The 19,231-nt window shown below is 45.9% G+C and overlaps 1 protein-coding gene across 1 annotated transcript in view; it reads left to right on the plus strand.

The window, feature by feature from the left end:
- STIL (STIL centriolar assembly protein) overlaps positions 1–19,231 on the plus strand; it is a 327,963-nt gene that overhangs the window by 121,857 nt on the left and 186,875 nt on the right. The gene's annotated exons all lie outside the window — the stretch shown is intronic.

Here is a 19,231-nt window from a genome sequence, read left to right on the forward strand (position 1 = left end):
TCGCGGTGCTCAGTATGCACAGGGCACATCTTGTTGCAACACCCAACGGGGCCTCATTCTCATGCCAGCACGCACTTGATATTTCACCTGGCCTTGACATCGGCGCGTCCCAACATCTCTAGTGTGTGCTCCTGAGGATCTGCGTTGTCTCCATCTCGGTTCTGGGGCGTTTTTCTTACGATGTGCTGGTACGTTTTTCTTCTTTTGGTTCCTCTAGGCCCAATTGCTCCAACATTCTGCCTTGTCAGCCTCTTTCTTCCCCCTTCTGTGCCTTTTCTACTGCCAGCCCCTTTAATCTGTTGCCATATTCCAGCCTCCAATCTTGCCATCTGTCATCTGGCTGTCCCTTGTTTCCCACCTGCTGATCTATACAATCCAGTCTTGGATTTAGCATTGAACTTCAAGGTGGCTTGTGCCCGTGTTTTTCACTGTTCCGGTACATCTTAAATCTGGATCACCCCTCTCTGAGTAGAGTGGGGAGGGTGGTTTTGGGGGGGGTTGGGGGTCAAAGAAATCAGGCGGGCATCAAGTTTGCGGTTTGTCCCCTCGTCCGGGTCCACGGCCAACCCCAGGGGGGGGGGGGATGGATGGGGGTATGAATACAACCGGCCAGGGAAATACAGCCGGCCAGGGATATCATCCAGGAACTGTGTTTGGGCTGCGTTATCGAATTTCCATACGGGAAGGAATGGAGTCCCTGCCGGGGCTCCCTGGACTGCTCCTGGGCTTGGAGACGATAGACCCACCGATAGACGATTGTCCCAGGTGGATAGCTCAGTGGCAGCGTGCGCCTCTTGGTATCAAGATGACACGAAGCAACAACAGGTTCGATCCCCGGGTCCGCGTTTAAAAACCTCTGGGTGTTTAAGCGCGTTATAAATACGTAACTAAAACAAAAAAAACGCAACTAAAAAAAAAAAAAACAATTCCTGTAACAGCGCCTCGATGCCTGCGGGCTGTGTGAGCGCTTTATAAATGTAAAATAACAATAACAATAACACATAGCAAATGAATGCCCAAGGCCAGGAACATCAACCCTAACCGTCCTGGAGTTCCGGCTGGGTTGCGTTACAGCTTTTCCCTCTGGGGATGGATTGCCATACAGCCGGGCCTACCTGGTGGAGAAAGGCTGTGACACAGACCAGACAGAACTCCAGGACGGTTGGCGGTGATGGACTTGGGCATTAGTTTCCCATGTGGGTACCGTCCCCAAGCACAGTGGCAGTCCCAGGGAGCCCCGGCAGGGTCCCTGTCCTTTCACGGAGGGAGCAGCTGGAACGCAACCAAGCCAAAGTTCCAAGGTGGTAGGGGGTGGGGAGGGTTCCTGTCCCTGGCCTTGTGCACCCGTCTCCCATGTGGGTTGACATAGTGGCAGTTCTGGAAAAGTCCCCGCTCTTCCTCGGAGGGAAAGGTTGTAACGCAGCCAAGCCAGAGCTCGAGGCAGGGCTTGCGAATGATTGACCTACTTGGGAGATGGGTGCCCATGGCCTGGGACATCACCCCTGACCATCCTGGAGCTCTGGCTGGGCTGTGTTGCTGAATTTCCCTCGGGGGAATGGATGGGGACCCTGTCTGGGCACCCTGGGACTGCACCTGTGCTTGGGGATGGTCAACCCACATGGGAGACGGGTGCCCAAGGCCCCCTACCACCCTGGAGCTCTGGCTGGGTTGCGTTACAGCTTCTCCCTCTGGGAAAGACTGGGACCCTGCTGAGGCTCCCTGGAACTGCCGATGGGCTTGTGAATGGTCAACATGAGGGATCACCCATGAACCTCCTGGTACTCTGGCTGGCCTGCGTTGCAGCTTTTCCCTCTCTGGGAAAGGACCAGGAACGTGCCCCGCCTCCCTGGAACCACCGCTGGGCTTTGGGACGTTCAACCCACATGGGAGTCAGCCGCTCAAGGCCACTTCAAAAATAGATCCCTGGTGATCTAGTGGCATTGCTGGGCGCGGATCGAGTGAGCCGCGCCATGCAATGCTTCAAGGAAGGTGTTGGAAAGGGGAGAGCCCTCAAACTCAACGGCACAATAATACCGGAGAGTGAGAGAGAGAGGAAGGTGGAAACCTACCTTCTTTCGCTGCCACAGCCGAAAAACGCTGCAGCAGTGAAATTTACTTGTTTCACGTCGGCATGCATTACGCATGATGATGTGAAACTGAAGGAAATCCAACCACCGGGACGTGCAGAGGAACCTTCTCACAATAGCCTGTGGGTTGGCTTTTAGTTTTGTGCGATTGCACAAAGTGGAGTGGCAAAAAAAAGGACTAGCTATCTCGTCCTTGGCACTGCAAACGTGCTAAGGATGAGATAGCTTGTCCTTGGCACTCAAGCTGTTAAAATATAAGGCTTCTGTCTGGAAAATAGTGTGAAAAGTACTTATTTGCTAAAGAGGTTCGTGTTGTAACTGTATCTCTGTAATAGAATACGTTACAAGGTGTCCTGAAGTTTATACTTGGAAGTTGCTGGTTGCTCCTATAAAAAGTATGTGTGATGTGTTTTACTTACTTTGAATGGTGTTTTCCATCTTCTAAAAAGTATTAAGTGTTGGCACTGTTTTACTATTTCTTAACGGAATCAGTGGATTTCTAAAACAGTCTTGGCGTTAATGACGAACAATTCAGTGACCATGCACTAGCTCAACGAAGGGGGAGGCGTAGGGTCACCACCACTGTGCAGAGAGTCAATGCAACTCTGGTATTGGGCTATTCAAGAAGGAATCTTCCTATTGGCGGTTCACCTGGCTGGGGAGTAAAACACGGCGGCGGACACTCTGAGCAGGCAGAACAGTCTCCCACGAGTGGGCTCAGGAAGTAATTCAAGAGATCTTCGCCCTTTGGTGAACCCCTCAGGTGGATCTGTTCGCGACCGGTGTCAACCGGAATTGCGAGCTATACTGCTCAAGGGACTTTCCTCTGAGGAGCTCTAGGAGACTAGTTCGTGGTGGGCTGCGAGTTTCCGCTCCTGTAGGCGTTTCCTCCAGTCCCCTGTCATTCCTCAAGTAATCGGGAGGTTTGGAAACCGCATGCTCCTCATTGCCCCGGATTGGACCAGGAGAACGTGGTACTTGGACATTCTGGATCTGTCCTCCGATATTACACATATGGCTCTCATATTACACAATAATATACCATCCCACAGAAAATGTGCATGCAGTCTTCAGCGACTTGAAGACAGCGTTTGACAGCTGTCCCGGAGAAATCCTTTGGTGTGTACATGGAGACAAAGGCATTTGAAAGTTTTGCAATGTTTAGTGACAGTAGGGCAGTGGTTCGTTGGGGCTTGGCAAGTGTAAAGACCCAGCCTTTCAGAGTACAGAAGGGAGATAATGCAAGGCTGTGTGCTGGCCCGACACTTTTATATTTTTATCAACAGTATGATTGGCGATTTCAGCCATTTTTAATGCAGACTCCACTAGATTGGGATAAGAGAAGTTTCTACTCTTATTATTCGCTGACAACATGATCTTGTTGTCAAAGACGCCCTCTGGCTTAAAGAAGCCAATTTTGACTTTCTGTGAGCAATATCAAAATATGGGGTTGGACCAAAGCGACAGTGTTTCACCTGAAATACAAAAAGGCACCAAGACTCATGTCTTCATAAGATTACCTGGGAATTGGATTCACAGGGAAATGTGAATGGGGTTGCAAACATTATTCTAGAAAGAATGACTGGTGCCATTCTCAGGTTTTCAAATAGACCTGGAAACTGAGCCTTCGAGCCTGTTAGACCGCTACAAATTGCAGTCTAGATAGTCTGCAACATTATTGGCAGAAATATGGGGCCTTCAAAGTTAACGGCTTTAGATCCCATCGAAAATACATTTGTAAAGAAGCTATTGCATCTCCCCACGATCAGCCCCAACGTAACGGTGCACTTTGAAACAAAGTGTTATTGATTAGGAGATATCCCTTAAGCATGTGCTCTACTGGATCCGTCGATGGTCAATCCCCCGAACCTTCATAAACCTAGAGAAGCAATGACAGACATTTTATCCCTGGGAGGTATTCTGTAACTTATACCGCGCACTTTGGTTTTTCTCTTCCCTGGCCAAGACTTATCAAATTTGTTCTCGTCTATCGACCTGCCGCAGCTCTAGCACAATCCGAGAGGCATTAATATAAAAACAAAGGTGCTAGTTGAGAAATATCACAAGCACACTCTAGAGGCATTGTGTGCTCAACTATTCTATCTGTGTGAAGTGGACCATAGGTACGAGAAGTATCTGGATTGTTTCTCCTTAGCTAGCCCGGTCCTTATGCATGTTTTGAATGGGTACGTTACAACTGGCGCACTTTACAAAGTCATGGGGTCAGTCTTAGTTCGCTATGTAGCCAGAGCAAAGAAACCATTGAACATTTTCTTGGCCAATTTACACTGCTCTCCGGAACAAAATCTGAAGCCAATGCTTAAAGCAACCAAATATTGTGTGTCTGTGTGACGCTCTGTACAAGTGAATGATCGGAACTAATGTAATCCACATGGTGGCAAATTGTATCCACACTGCGTAGTTGAGAAGGCTCAAATTTAGAAGGAAACAATAGACTTTGTTAGACTGTTCAGGTTGAATTATTTTCAGCTCCTGCGCACTTGTGGATCAAACAATTTTCTTTCAAAAAACCGTTAAGGATTTTACTACAAGCTGTTTGCTTTGGGTTACTGGGACCATAGTAAACGGCTAACATTCCAAACCTAGTTTATTCTTGTAAATTGATTGGTGTATACTTATTTTTGACTTTGAATTAAATATTGTGTTGAATACTGTGTATATAATTAAAACAGGTGGCTTTATCAGGGAGCCTTGCTGCTACTATTGCTACTTGTCCTAATTGGCAGGTGAGATTCTTATTAACCAATGATGTAATTAACTGTGTGTATATATTTCTTATGCTTGTTAATCTGTATATATATATATATATATGTATATATATATATATATATATATTAAAAAATGTGTCCCGGGAGGATAGCTCAGCGGCAACGTGCTCGTCTTGGAAGCAAGACGACACGAATATATACTTTGTTGAGGGGACGTTATGGTTAAGTTGCTGTACCAAAAACCTGTGCACTTCACTACAAAAAAATGTTCGCCCTCCCCTTTATGCTTCACATTAAAAACAAAAAACCCCTGAAATTCGCCAGTTATGGCAGACTGAGCCCCCTTACTTGTCATCACCACTGTGCACTGCTAACACTAACACCCAGAACATGAAAGATGTCATCTCAAATGTCACTGATAGAATTACATGTTTAGCCCCTTTGTTTTTGTTCCATGCCATATATAAATATGTACATTTGGTAAAAAACGTTGTTAAAGGGATGTTTTACTTCACAGTGACAACACTGCACATTCCCCCATTATTTTAAGCTTAGCAACCATAACTCGCACCATCTACGTGCATTGCTAAGAATAACACCCAGGACATCAACCATGACATCACAAATATCATTAATGACATCAGTCGTTTTCCTCCCACATTGATGTGCAACACCACGTCAACCGTTCTGATCTACACCAGCGGAAAGGATGTAATGTTACTACTTATGACGAGAGAAGCGTACGGACACAGTGGGTCGACGTGATCATCCAAGTGAATTATGACGCTCAGACAACTGTAGATAAACAATTAGAGTTGACGGGTGCAAAATCTGTCACTCGGTAGCTGTAATCCGTGACAATGACAATAGGGAAGGAAATATCTGATGTGGGAAAATGTGGAAAAAAGATGTATGAATACGCAACCTTTATGACACATCATTTTTATTGAAAATTTAATTCAATAGGACGAAATGCAGTGGGACCCTATGTAAGGCGACAATGTGCAATGTCCATATTAGGGTTAGAAAATGGAATGGTACTGAAAGCTGGAATGTTGTTATTAATAAAAAAATTGTTTGGAGGTAGCAGCGCAGTAGAATGTCAAACAAAACGTGTATCATCATTACGCTGATGACACTCAACTCATTTTCAGGCTGCCCTCTGCCACCTCCTCTCCCTCTCTCATCTGATTGCCTAACTGCCATTCAAGATTGGTGTGCCGCCAATGATCTTTGTCTGAATGCCAGCAAGACGGAGATCCTCCTCATCGGCACACCTTCACCATCCTTTCCCCTCACTCTCTGGCTGGCCTCCCTTGGCCCTCCTCCTACCCCCACCTGCGAGGCTAAGAACCTCGGTTCATCTTTGACTCTACCCTTCCCTTCTCTACCCACATCTCTGAAGTCTCTAAAATGTCAAATTTCCGACTGCACCTCCTCAGAGTTACTCTGCCTTTCCTCTCCTTCCCCCAAAAGCTCATGGTATCTCAAGCTCTGGTTCTCTCTAGCTTGGACTATTGTAACAGCCTCTTTCTAAATCTACCTGCCTCTACACTCCGCCCTCTGCAACTAATCCAGAACAGGACTGCAAGACTTGTCCTTGGCCTCAAGCCCTGGGATTGTATCTCTCCAGCTCTGAAATCTCTTCACTGGCTCCCAGTGGATGCAAGGATTAAATTCAAAAGCCTCTGCGTTGTCCACAAGGCTTTCTGGGGCCTGGGTCCAAAATACCTTCAGCTATCCCTCCGCAAAAACCTCCCCTCTCGAGCTCTTCGCTCCTATACCTCCAACTCACTCGGGGTCAGTCGTTTTTCTAAGAAACGAGCTGGGGGTAGATCTGTCTTCGGCTGGGGCCTCCCTCTGGAACAGCCTCCCTGCCACTCTAAAACTTGACGAGAACCATCTCCGGTTCCGGAAGCACCTCAAGACCTTCCTCTTTTCTTCTGCCTTCGCTCCCCCTCTCCCTGCTGATCTGTTCTTTCTTGGCACCGTGCACCTGGCCACCCTCTGTCTTTTGGGGCCCAGGTACCTGCTCATCCTGTCACCCTCCCTCACTGCCTCCGGGGCACCCCTTTCACTGGGGTCTGTATCTGTACCCATACAGCACCCCCTTTTTCTTCCTACCCTGTCTGCTGCCTTAAACCTAGCACTTACAAATTGCTGGCTGCATTATCACTGTTTGTTGCCTTTATTATTTATTGTTATTTATCTGTTTCTTCTCTGCTTCGCACTTTCCACCTCTCCCCCCTTCCATGCACTTTTCCCCTCCCCCCTGCACTTGAGCGTTCTCAATGTCACTGGGCCTAGTAAGATAGCTGTTTTGTTCTCCCCTGCTCCCCTCCTTTGCTTTGTCGCGCTCTGAAACACTTGTGTACGAGTGCGCTAGAAATAAAATATCAATCAAATCCTTTCTACAAAACAATTTTAACACATACTTTTTTTATTAAATATTATAATTTGGGAAAATGTAGTGGTATCCTACAAACGGCGACAATGTGCAATGTCCATAATGGGCAAAAACATGGCACCGGAACATTCATCTAGTAAATCATTAGACTTTTTTTTTTTTTTTTGTATGCGGGCAAAGTGAAGAAATAATGTCAATGTGCTATATAGTTGGCAGACATAGACTTATATGATATGGACGGCCTCCATTGTGTGCGGTGCAGGCAGACAGTAGTGTATGGGGATCAGTGGCTCTTCGGGAACTAATTTTACATGGTCGGAGCAAATGTTTTTGAAGCATAACCTTATGAAGCGATTCTTTTTCAAACTGTTACTCCCTACATTCTTTCTACTCTTTCCCTGTACATCAAGGTTAAAAAACAAGGGACCCTTATGGGTGTCGACAAATATGCGGCCGTACTGAGCTCGTGTTGAAAACAGAAAACGCAGTGGCCTTCACTCTGAATGCAAATACATTCTCATTTTGCAACACGTGCAGAAGGGCTGTGTGTACGAAATAGTACAGGTGGCAGTCTCCGATTTCAAACAGTAGGATGCCAGCCTGACTGCAGTAATGATGTGTATGTGCTGTAAAATGAACGCAGTAAGTTCATTTCGTACAATGAGTTGTAAGGCGCTCCGTACGATATGACAGTGCTAACAATAATTATTCATATTTGTTTTTAGTCTACCACGTCTCTCTAATGCTCACCTTTCCAAACAGTGTTCCATAAGTGCAACAAGTGCATTGGTGTCTTCTTGGGTTAGGTTTGTTAGCGCCAATGTTTGCGTTCAACAGAAAACGAAGTAAACATGGCAGCCGTATCGAAAGATTACGACGCACTTCACACTGTGCCACAGCCAATCGGTGCAAGCGCAACATGGTCGCGGGCAGCACGCCACAGAATAACCAATTGCAATCATGTCCACAATGCGAACAGGGAAGTGTGTCAGCGGAGCGTATATAGATATCACTAATTTTTACATGCATACTTTTTGTTGGTTTTTCAGGGAACTACTGAATGGATTGTCACAAAATTTACAAAAGCACGCTGCAAATCTGTCCAGAAGTTTGCCCTATAGCTGTGCGCAAAGTTTTCCCCTATTCAGTCTATGGGGAAAAAAATTATAACTTTTCCCCCCTTGGACCAAACTTTGCAAAATAAATTCAGTGGCCCATATACTTTTTTTTTTGCAAAGTTTGGTGAGGATTAGTCCAGGGGGAGCGGAGTTATAGACTGCCCAAAAAGTGCCGAAGCCTGCTCCACGGACCATTGACGGAAAGAGATCCGGTCGGCGCTGTCGACCACGTGGCCGGGCCTACACAGTAGGGAGAGTGGTGTCGGAGTGGACAGTTTCTTTTTAAGAATGCCTTTCCCTTTCCTCTTTGTTCCCTTGGTCTTGTCGTCACTGTATTCCTCCGCTATGGAAAGGATCCCATTTAGGTTTTGTCCTTCATGCAAGGCCAAATTCCTGTGGAAAGACAAACGCCTTAAGTGTAATGGGTGTCTTCCCCTTAACCACAATGAAGCGGCTTGTAAGCTCCTGCGCCCAAAGACACTAAAGGAAGCTGTGTTAAGTGGTGGGCGGCCTACGGAATGTCGCAGGCTGAGAGGATTTCACCCCCGCTGCTGCAGCCGCTGTGTGTGACGAGGGGCTTGGTGACGACCAGACCTCCAAATCAGAGGCCATTGACCTTACGGTCCTTGTCGTCCGGCCCCAAAAGGCACGACGCGAGTCCTGCTATGGGGACTGTACATACCGGCGACAAGGACACACACTCTCCCACACTAAGGACACAACCCCGGTCTGTCTTCGACTTAACAGTTGAAGAGATCCATCGTGCCAATGGGCGCACCGGATAGTTCGGCAGTGCCCGCCCATCGGCAGCCATCCCCGCAACTGCAGGTGCAGCACGCGACCGGGTTGTCTAAATGAAAGGGCGGTACCACCAATATTCAAGTGTCTGTCGAGACGCACCAGAAGAAGGCGTCGGCGGAACAGATGGCCCAGTTATGCCAAACAACCGCACAACCTTGCAACCGCAGGCCCAGTCCAAACACTCTACTGTCACACCAGAGATTACCAGAAGCATTGCTAGGATCGTTTTGGCGTCAAATCAGAAAGAACGGTTGAGACTTGTTGAAGAAACCTAAGGATAAGCCTAAGGATTCATCGAAACCTACAGATAGGCCTAAAGATGCATCTGAAGACACTCCACGACCGTCGGAATCTCAAAGACTTTTGAGAGGGCCCAAAATGTCGACATTCTTCAAAACAAGATCAACTAGAATAGACTCCTCAGGTTCCTCAATATGGACCAGAGAGAAGTTTGAGGCGTGTATGAGTAGGTTGGAGAGGTTTGTGGAATTCTCAGAAGAGTCCACCCCAAAAGGCCTCGAGAGGAGAGCTTTTTTCCCCTGTTGCAATGTTCGCAAAGACTTTTGATCCTTCTCGGGAAGAAGAGACCTATGAGCTTACTGGGGATGAGATTTCTGTAGACCAATTTAATCAGGATGAATACCCATTTGGTGACCCTGTGGATGGTAACATTGACCCCACAGAGGGTTGGGAGGACAGCCATGACCGGGTCGACCCTCGGCCATGGGCATCACCTACTTCAACACCGGAACCTGATGCCCTGTGCATGGAATCCCCCCCCAACCACCACCCCCCCAAAACCACACCCACTCGACAGGCCTCCACAGTTGACGACCAGATGGTGTTTAACGCTATCCTACGGAGGGCAGCTGAACATTTCCAGATTGCTACTCGGGAAGCTGTACCAGAGGCTGATTTTGTCGAATACATCTTAAAGGAAAAACCACCAGCCAGGCTATTCATTTGTTGAACTCGGTCAAGAAACGCTTGGCTCCTTCATTGTTGACACCCGACCTAACAAGGGCAGTCAATCCTAGAGTAGAAAACTGTTTTGCCCTTCCCCTTCTGATCCCCTTTACATCAGGGGTCATCCTACTCCAGATTCCCTGGTGGTAACTACAACCAGGAAAAAGGCGGGGTCCCCTTGTCCTCAGGGGAAGCACCCCCTGATAAGGAGTGCAACAGGTTATGCGCACTAGGGGAAAAGGGTCACAACTGCCACAGCTTTTTCCACCCGCATAGCTAATAACACAACTTTGTTGTCTAGCTATTCAGACGCGCAATGGAATATGCTGCTATTCAGACACGCAATGGAATATGCTACAAGAGGGCCTTCAAGAAGTCCCTGAACCGCTCCATTGTAGCTGAGGGCAAACCGGCTAATCGGAGTATTCTCAAGAATACCTTAGATGCGGCAGAAACGGCTGGCAGTCCCTTGGCACAAGGTACCCTCCTAAAGAGGCACTTATGGTTAGGGAACTCTGGTTTCAAACCAGAAACCCAAGCTTCACTAATAAATAAGCCGGTGGAGGAAACTAACTTATTTGGGAAGGTGTTTGACGAAGCGCTTGAAACGGCTAAAAAGAAGCACGACACCCTCAAGACCCTGGATCAAATCACCCTGAGGCCTTCCCCAAGAAGAGGAAGCGGTTCAAGACGTTCCTTTTGTGGCCAACACTTCCCTCAAAACCAATATGGCTCGGGGGGGGGGGAAAACTGGACCTCTCCCCAGGGAACCAGCTACACCACCCTGTATCCCCCAAGAGCACCCTGTATCCCCCAAGAGGTCAACGAAGTGGAAGAGGAAGGGGCTGAAATTCCACCCCTAGAGGCTCCTCAGCCTCGGGTCTAAACTGACCAGATACGTGTCCCCCCCTACCATGCCTCCCCGGTCGGGGGACGGCTAACATCATTCCTTCAAGCATGGTAGCGGGTAACAGACCAGTGGGTACTCAAAACTGTCGCCCACGGGTACTATATAGAATTCTTCTGTACCCCCCACGATCAAGACGCCCGACCCTGGAACACCTGCGCATCTTGCTACAAGAGGTTGAGATCCTGCAGGAAAAGGGCGCCATAGAAGTCGTACCTCTTCTACAGGTAAACAAGGGTGGGTATTCAGTGTACTTCCTTGTACCCAACCAGGATCTCACCATGCGTCCTGTACTAGATTTGCACCCAGCGAACACATTTGTTAAACAAGTTTCATATTGTCACTCTTCAGGAAGTAATTCCCCTGCTCACACAGGTGGACTACATGGCAACATTGGGTATGAAAGATGCATACTTTCATATTTCAATGTTGCCAGCGCACAGAAAATACTTCGGATTCATGATAGAAGACAAGCACTATCACTTCAGAGGACTACCCTCCGGCATTGCCTCGGCAACAAGGGTATTTACAAAGGTACTGGCAGTGGCAGCATCACACCTGCGCAGGCTATCCATCCCAGTTTATCCTTACCTCGACGACTGGCTCATAACGGGGGATTCCTATGGAACGTGCCTGTCAAACACTCAAAAGACGATCAACCTCTTATTCAGCCTGTGATTCTCCATCAACGAGAAGAAATCCAGCTTAGACCCCAAGTTAAGCAGTTCCTAGGGGCTCTAATTCGAACAAAGGACAGCCTCGTCTTTCCCTCCAAGGAGAGGGTCCTAAACATGTTTCAAATCCCTCAATATGTAGCCAGTCGGGAGGAGACGGTACGCAAAGCCATGCAACTGTTAGGAATGATGGCGTCCTGCATTTATTTGGTTGCGCGTGTGTCCAATGCAAGAGCAGCTCAACAGCCAGTGGTATCAGGCCAGCGGACAATGGGACAATCTAGTGGTTGTCTCGCCATCCCTAGTTGTCTCTCTGCAGTGGTGGTCTAGGGTAAACCTCTTGAAGGGAAAGCCCTTCACCACCCCCGCAGTAGAAGCCACTCTCACTACAGACGCATCTCCCACTGGGTGGGGGGCTCACCTGCTTCAGCAGACGGCGCACAGTCTGGTCCTCAGAGGTAGCATCCAACCGCATAAACGTGTTGGAGCTATTAGCGGTATTCAAAGCTCTGAAAGCCTTGCAGACAGAACTGTGAGGAAAGACGGTCCTCATCCTTGCAGACGGCACCACAGCCATGTACTATCTGAACAAACAAGGGGGCACTCGCTCTCCGGGGCTGTCCAAACTGTCCCAGAACATTTGGAAGTGGGCTCTTGAACACATGTTCCTGGGGAACCTCAATCTTCTGGCAGACGTACTCAGCAGAGATTTCCCACTACCCATGGAGTACAAATGGCGATTACACGAAGAGATAGTCTTCAATGTTTTCGCAGAACGGGGCTTCCCAGAGATCAACTTGTTTGCAATTCTGGAGGAGGCTCACTGCCAAGATTATGCCTTCAGGTACCCACAGAACCGTTCCAAGGTGAACGGACTCTGGATCACATGGTCAGTGAAATTTGTTTAAGATTACCACATCCCCACCCCCCTACTCGACAAGATAGTGCACAAGATGCACCAAGAACCAGTCCCCATGATATTGGTGGCCCCCATGTGTGCCCGCTAACCCTAGTTCGCTCATCAGATGGAGATCTCCCTATCTCCTCCAATGAAACTTCCTTGCCCGTACAACATGTTGTCTCAAGACAAAGGGGAGACACTCCACCCTTTGAGATGTATGGATATACTCAGAGAGGCAAGGAAACCTAACACGATATTGCTACTCCAGTAAATGGAAGCACTTTGTCATCTGGTGCAATTCCAAGAGCATCAACCCCATTGATTGCTCTCCTACCCACATCGTTTTGTACCGGACTAATTTGCTAGACTCGGGCCTGGTTTTAAACTCTCTAAAAGTTCACTTAGCTGCTCTTTCAGCCTACACTGTCACAACAGAAAGTGTTGTGGTGGAATATACTAGTTATTAAGGCTTTCATGGAGGGAGTAAAGAGAATTTACCACCCCCCCCTTTTCCAACCCGGCACCCGGATGGGATCCAAATGTGGTATTGACCAGACTTATGGGGTCTCTGTTCGAACCCATGCATAAAGCAAGTCTCAAAGATCTTGCCTACAAGACTGCCTTTTTTTTTTATACCTGTCACTTCCATAAGAGTTGGTTAACTACAGGTCCTTTCAGTTCTAGTATTAATCAAACCGGGGGGAGGGGCAGGGGCAGAGAGTTACAAGTTACCAGGGTGAAGCCCTTACATTTTACACATTTTAACACAAAAACAGGGAAAAACACATCTGTCACAATTGGTTACAGCCAGATACTAGATCCAAGGAAAACATCAGTGGTAAAACTAAGGTCACCTGGGTCAGCCGGACAGTCTTTAGGTGATTAAAGTAGGATAATACCCCATTAGATGTCTGGTTGTTTGACCTTTGGGCATGTTTGAACTTTTTTCTTTTCTCTTCCTAATAATCACACAATGGAAGAGTGTGGTTAAGGATGAACAAGACTGAAAGTATTACATCCTATAGAAGTTGATAGTTTATCTCTTGTCTCTATTAGACAAGCGGTACACCAGCGCCAGCTAGATGAGATTTTGGCCTCGGCAGGGGTCGTAAGAAATTCGCTCTATCCTTTGTCTTCTGTCAAAGCCTTGTCTGTCTTTTGGTCCTTACTACTGAGGTTTTCCTTGGATCTAGTATCTGGCTGTAACCAAATCCTTTCAGTTCTAGACCACTTTTTTACAGTTCAGAGATGAGGTGGTTCTGCGCACTCACCTTAGGTTTGCACCTAAATTAATTTCAAAGTTCCATGTGAACCAATCCCATAGAACTACGAACATTCTTTCAGAACCCCTCAAACGTGGGGGGGAAAATAGCCTGCTCACACTGGATGTACGCAGAGCAGTCATGTTTTACATGGATAGAACTCGACCACTAAGAAAGACAAATCAGTTTTTCGTTTCATTGGCAGCGGGTAGAGGGGGAGACCCTGTCTCCAAGTTTCTCAAGGTGGATTGTCAAATGCATCACACTCTGTTAAACTCTTGATAAGAGACAACTGCCCTTCAAGCCTAGAGCACACTCTACTTGAGGCACGGGGGCTTCCATAGCATTCATTGCAAATGTTCCTCTAGAGTCCATTTGCAAAGCGGCAACCTGGAGTTCTCTACACACCTTTACAAAACACTATTGCCTAGACACTCATTCTAGGTCCGATTCTCAGGTGGGACAAGCAGTACTACTGTTCCTTCTCACAACCCACCTCAAACTCCGGGTACTGCTTGCTACTCTATGCACCGCATATGATTCTAAGCAGATTAACAAGCATTAGAAGACATGCATTACTTACCGTAAAAACATTTCTGATCATTGTATCTGCTTAGATTCACTTGCGCCCACCCTTCCTCCCTACTATTCTCTTTTCTGTACTCACTCACGGTAGTCCTAAGGCTCCCTCACGGCAGAAAACATACAATCTGAGGGACCTCGACGCGTGGGGGATTTTGGGTACACTACACTACACGTCACGTTAGGGATAGGGTTACAGACACGCCTATGTGCCCTTTCGATTCTCGAAAGACACAACGCAATACTATGCGGTTACCACTGGATGTCGGCCTGTATGCACAGCATGTGAATCTAAGCAGATACAATCATCAGAAATGCTTTTACGGTAAGTAATGCATGATATATATTATGCATATGCTCCAGATAGGATTTTGGAGTGAGAGTATTTTACTCACAATTTTTAGGATTGGAGAGTAAATCCAATTTCTAGTGTAAAAATTATTTTTCTCCTTCGCAAGAGTAAAGTGTCTGACAACTATCCAATTTGTGCGTGAAATTAAACTTTGTTTGAAAATATAAGTGACAAAACAGCTGTATTTATGTCATTGTGGTTCTAAATATATTGCACCTGTGGAAAACATTTTCCCCACACAAGAACGTTGTAAATGCATACTACCCAGCTTCATCTTCATGATACTTGGGCACAAACTCTTAAGAGTTACTACAGATGCTGGCTAGTTACATCTGGTGATTCATAAATCAAGTCACTCACTCTATCAGCTTCACTTCTCTGCCTCTCGTGCCTACTATTGTTGCCTGGCACTACCTGCTTGACCGCCTCCATGTTTTTGCTTCATCTCTCCTTCCCATTGCTATCTTGTTTCTCCCTGTCTCTCACTTTCTGACGCTCTTGCTCTCCCCCTTAAGTGTTGCGATGCCACATTTTGCGGCCTGTTTCTCTGTTACTCTGGATCTCCCATCTCTGCATTCTATTGCTTTTTCCCCCTCCTATATCTCGATATATCAGTTGATTTAACTTCTCTTCGTCTCTGTCATTACTCTGGCTACATATATTTTTTTTTTCTCGTTTTGTGGTTGCTACTCCTTTGATTATCTTTCTTGCACTGTCTTTGTTAATGGCCTGCCCTTCTCTAGTCTTTCTTTTCTATTTCCATCTCTCCCCAACTGGTGTTGATCTGCGTTTTATTTTATTGTCTCCAAATGTTTTTTTTTGCTCTGCTTCTTTTGCTCTCCTATTGTTTGTCCTATTAACTTTGCTTCCCTTCTCACATTCTTTGTTGCCCTATCATGTAGCTCATTGCTCTCTTCCTGTTGCTCGAATTCCTGTTTTGGGTTGTCTAGTATGTTCTCTGTCCCTTCCCCACCCCACACCCTCCCTCCCTTCCCTGCTACACCTTTGTTCTTCTGTATTGTTTGGGTTCAGAGTTGCTCTTCCTCTCCTGTTTTTCTGTTTCTTTTAACATAGCACCAATAAATATCCAAAAAAGTTGAAGATGACTTTTCTATTAAAATATCTAGCGCAGCTTAGCATTGGGTGCTCCTTTTTATGTGTGCAAACCTTATTTTGGCCATTGGGCTGGGATTTATAGAGTTAGCGGTTTGTTGACCAGATGCAGCACTTGCTTGAATGCAGATGCTTTACCAACCCTGCATGCCATTACAAGTACAAGAGGCCATATGCGATGTGTATTCTAAGCCATTACAAATGTAGCAGCCCCAATGAGGTGTGGGTTCTGAGCATTACACGCGCAGCAGCCCTGAAGAGTTGGGTTCTGAGCAATCGCAGGTATAGCAGCCCTGGTGAGGTGTTATGAACCATTAGAAGTAGAGCATCCCAGATGAAATGTGGGTTCTGAATCACTGAATATATCATCCTTTTGATAAGTCGATTATGTCAACTGTGTTACAAGTGAATATGACCTGCATCTTAAATTAATATCTCTGAAGACTCATTAAATCACCTATTAACAGGATTTTAACCAACAAGTTGCACAAAAATCTCTGTAGCAAGGTTGACCCACTGAGCTGCCTTTCCCAACAGGCTGAACACTGAAAGGCACATAGGATTAGGGCACTGGCGGTTCCATGTGAGGTTTGCCTGCCATACATGGATTGTCAAAAGCTCTAGCCTTTTTGGACTATCCTACATTAGTCAGGGGAATCTTAATGAGGCTTTGAAATGTGCTAGATTTTTGCAGTAGGTCTCTGTAATCGGACATGGGAGAAGCAGAAGGTTTGAAAAGTGCAAGACCGAGTAGACGGGATTGAAGTATATGACGGCAATGTCATCTTCTCAGTGTCAGATGGTTGGTGGGAAGAGCTCAGACACTGTTCTTGCTCTGTCATTTAGCTCGCTGCAGAAAATGCCTGCTCATGTTCGTACTTTCTTAACAGCTATGCTAAGAAATTCAGGTACTGTCCCAAAACATAGCAGTCCTGCTAAGAAATGTGGCCATGATGCAATCCGCCCTGCTTGGAATATTTGGCATTGTGCGATGACATGCGTACAGTATAGCAGCTCTGTTGATAAATTAGGCCACTTTGCCTGAATATATAGCAGTACTGTTGAGAAGTACAGGTACAATTTGTGCCACTGAAAATATATACAGCACTGCTTGTACCTGTATCCACTATACCTGCTTGCGGTGGGTGGTCAGAAAGGGAGTTCAAGTTCAGACCACATTCCTAGCTATGCAATTGGTGTACATCTGTGTTGAAAAGAAAACCAATTATGAAATGCCCATGCTGCTGCAACTGCGCTGCCTCTGTTAAAGCCAATTAAGCAGAAATACAGCCTTGTTTAAATTGTACTTTGACACAATACTACCTGTGTCCTAAAGCAAAGTGAAAAGCATGTTCATGATTCAAGATGCTTTAATAACGCTGTATACCTACAAAATGCAGGCAGTTGTACAAAGTGAACAAAACACAAATTCCCTTTTACATTACTCAAAGTATTATCTTGATAGAATCGTTAACAGAGGAGAGTGTTACAGACCAGTACTCATCCCAGTTGCTTATTTTAAGGAACTGTGTCGATTACTTAAATAAAGAGTATTTGCAAGCTGCTGCTAGCCAGGCTGTCACCAGTGAGCTCCATGATTTATAGGGGTGCTGCCATAAATAGCCTGTATAAGTGGTATGCAAGGAAGAATTCAAAGGACAGGACTGTATTGACCAGGTTCCTGTGCGTGAAAAGGCTGATGAGCACCTTATCTGGAGGGCTGTGTGTTTGTAGGTTCAGGTTGACTCGAGCCCCATAACAGTTGGTGGGCTGAAGTATTGGTCGACGTACTAGTCTGGTGATGGTGAAATCTGGCCAACCCTGCCCATTCGCCATGCACTGGGAGGGGTCCGCCCTGTGCCATCAGTATAGGCGATTTCAGGAGTTTGCTGATTTAGCAACTTTAAAAAAAAGGAAGTTATGCCACAATAAAACATACACAAGGCTATAGCGGGTGCCTACGTGCATGTCTGTTACACACCCCGGGCTACGCCTGGTGGTACTGCTAGTTTTTAGATATTTACAGAGTTTAATGTATCATATTTCTATGTACAACTTAATGATATGTCGACTAAAGAATTTGAAATATTTGGAACTAAATTTTTCACCTGCCATGTTTGAGTTCCACTGCACTTTTCCTTAAATTTGACTTGACCTTTTGAGGACATATATAGCACGTTATAATAAATTGACTAATATAAATGCATACATACCAACTTACAGAAAGTTTAATGTTGCATATATCTGTGTGAAGTTATCTGACAATATTATTGTAGTACACATCTGTTAACTTCCCTACAACCATCATTATGCAAAATCTGACCCTTTCTGGTCAGTCCCTAAAAGTCCATGCGAGGGGAATACTGAAACACCATTTTGCTTTTCCTTTGGAAATTAAATATTTGTATTCCTGGCCTTTTACTTGTGTCCATTTAATGATGAGGGAAGAACACTGATAAATGAACTCTGCACCACCCTATGACTCTTCCTTGTCTTTGCACTTAAAATATTGGAAAACATTACATTCTAATTCTTCAACAAACACCATACGATCTGTTCATGTCGAACACAAATGTCACAACTTTCTATAGAAGCAACTGCCGGACCAAAAAGGCATGGACAATGTCAATAGATTGGACTTTTGTGTATGTATAGGAAAACCATTTGTCAAGCACTTGCCTAATGTTTTGCCTAGCTATAAGATAATTACTGCAAAATGGTGATTACCTGGGCATACGACAGTAGTAAATTGCAAATGCTTACGTAATATCACTAGGCAAGCCAAAACTGTTGTCTTTGGCCCAATGCTTGTTTTTCAAAGAACTTAGAGCAATGACATGCATACTGCTTATAAATCAAGTGGCTGAAGGCTATCTCGTAAGACACGTTTATTACTGTAGCAGATCACTTTAAGCTATAATACCGTTAAATCGGACTGCTTTGAAAATTATAACTGGCAGGTACTTGCAGCACACCGTTTATTACTGCTTGATAAAGCTAGCTCAGAGATTCAGGAAGATGTTTTTGGGCGAGGGATGGGTAAGTAGTGGGTGGGACGGGCCATAGGCATTAATATTGTTGTGTTGTTAAATAAGCCCAAACCCACAACCTGTATGCCTCCTTGCGTTCCATGCCTTGCTAGCCATACCCCAATGCAATTGTTTTGGCCAATAGGCGGCACTGTAGTCTATTTTAAATTCCAAAACTAAAAGGATTGTCATGACAATGGACTTCAGTATTTTCCTCCGACAACAAAAAATTTAGATCCTAGAAATCGGGGGGAACAAACTTAGAGTGGTCACAAAAAATTATAACACTCCCAAAAACTGAAT

Source organism: Ambystoma mexicanum, chromosome 1q (assembly GCF_040938575.1).
Source record: "Ambystoma mexicanum isolate Mex_15411 chromosome 1q, UKY_AmexF1_1, whole genome shotgun sequence".
Classification (NCBI taxonomy): Eukaryota; Metazoa; Chordata; class Amphibia; order Caudata; family Ambystomatidae; genus Ambystoma; species Ambystoma mexicanum.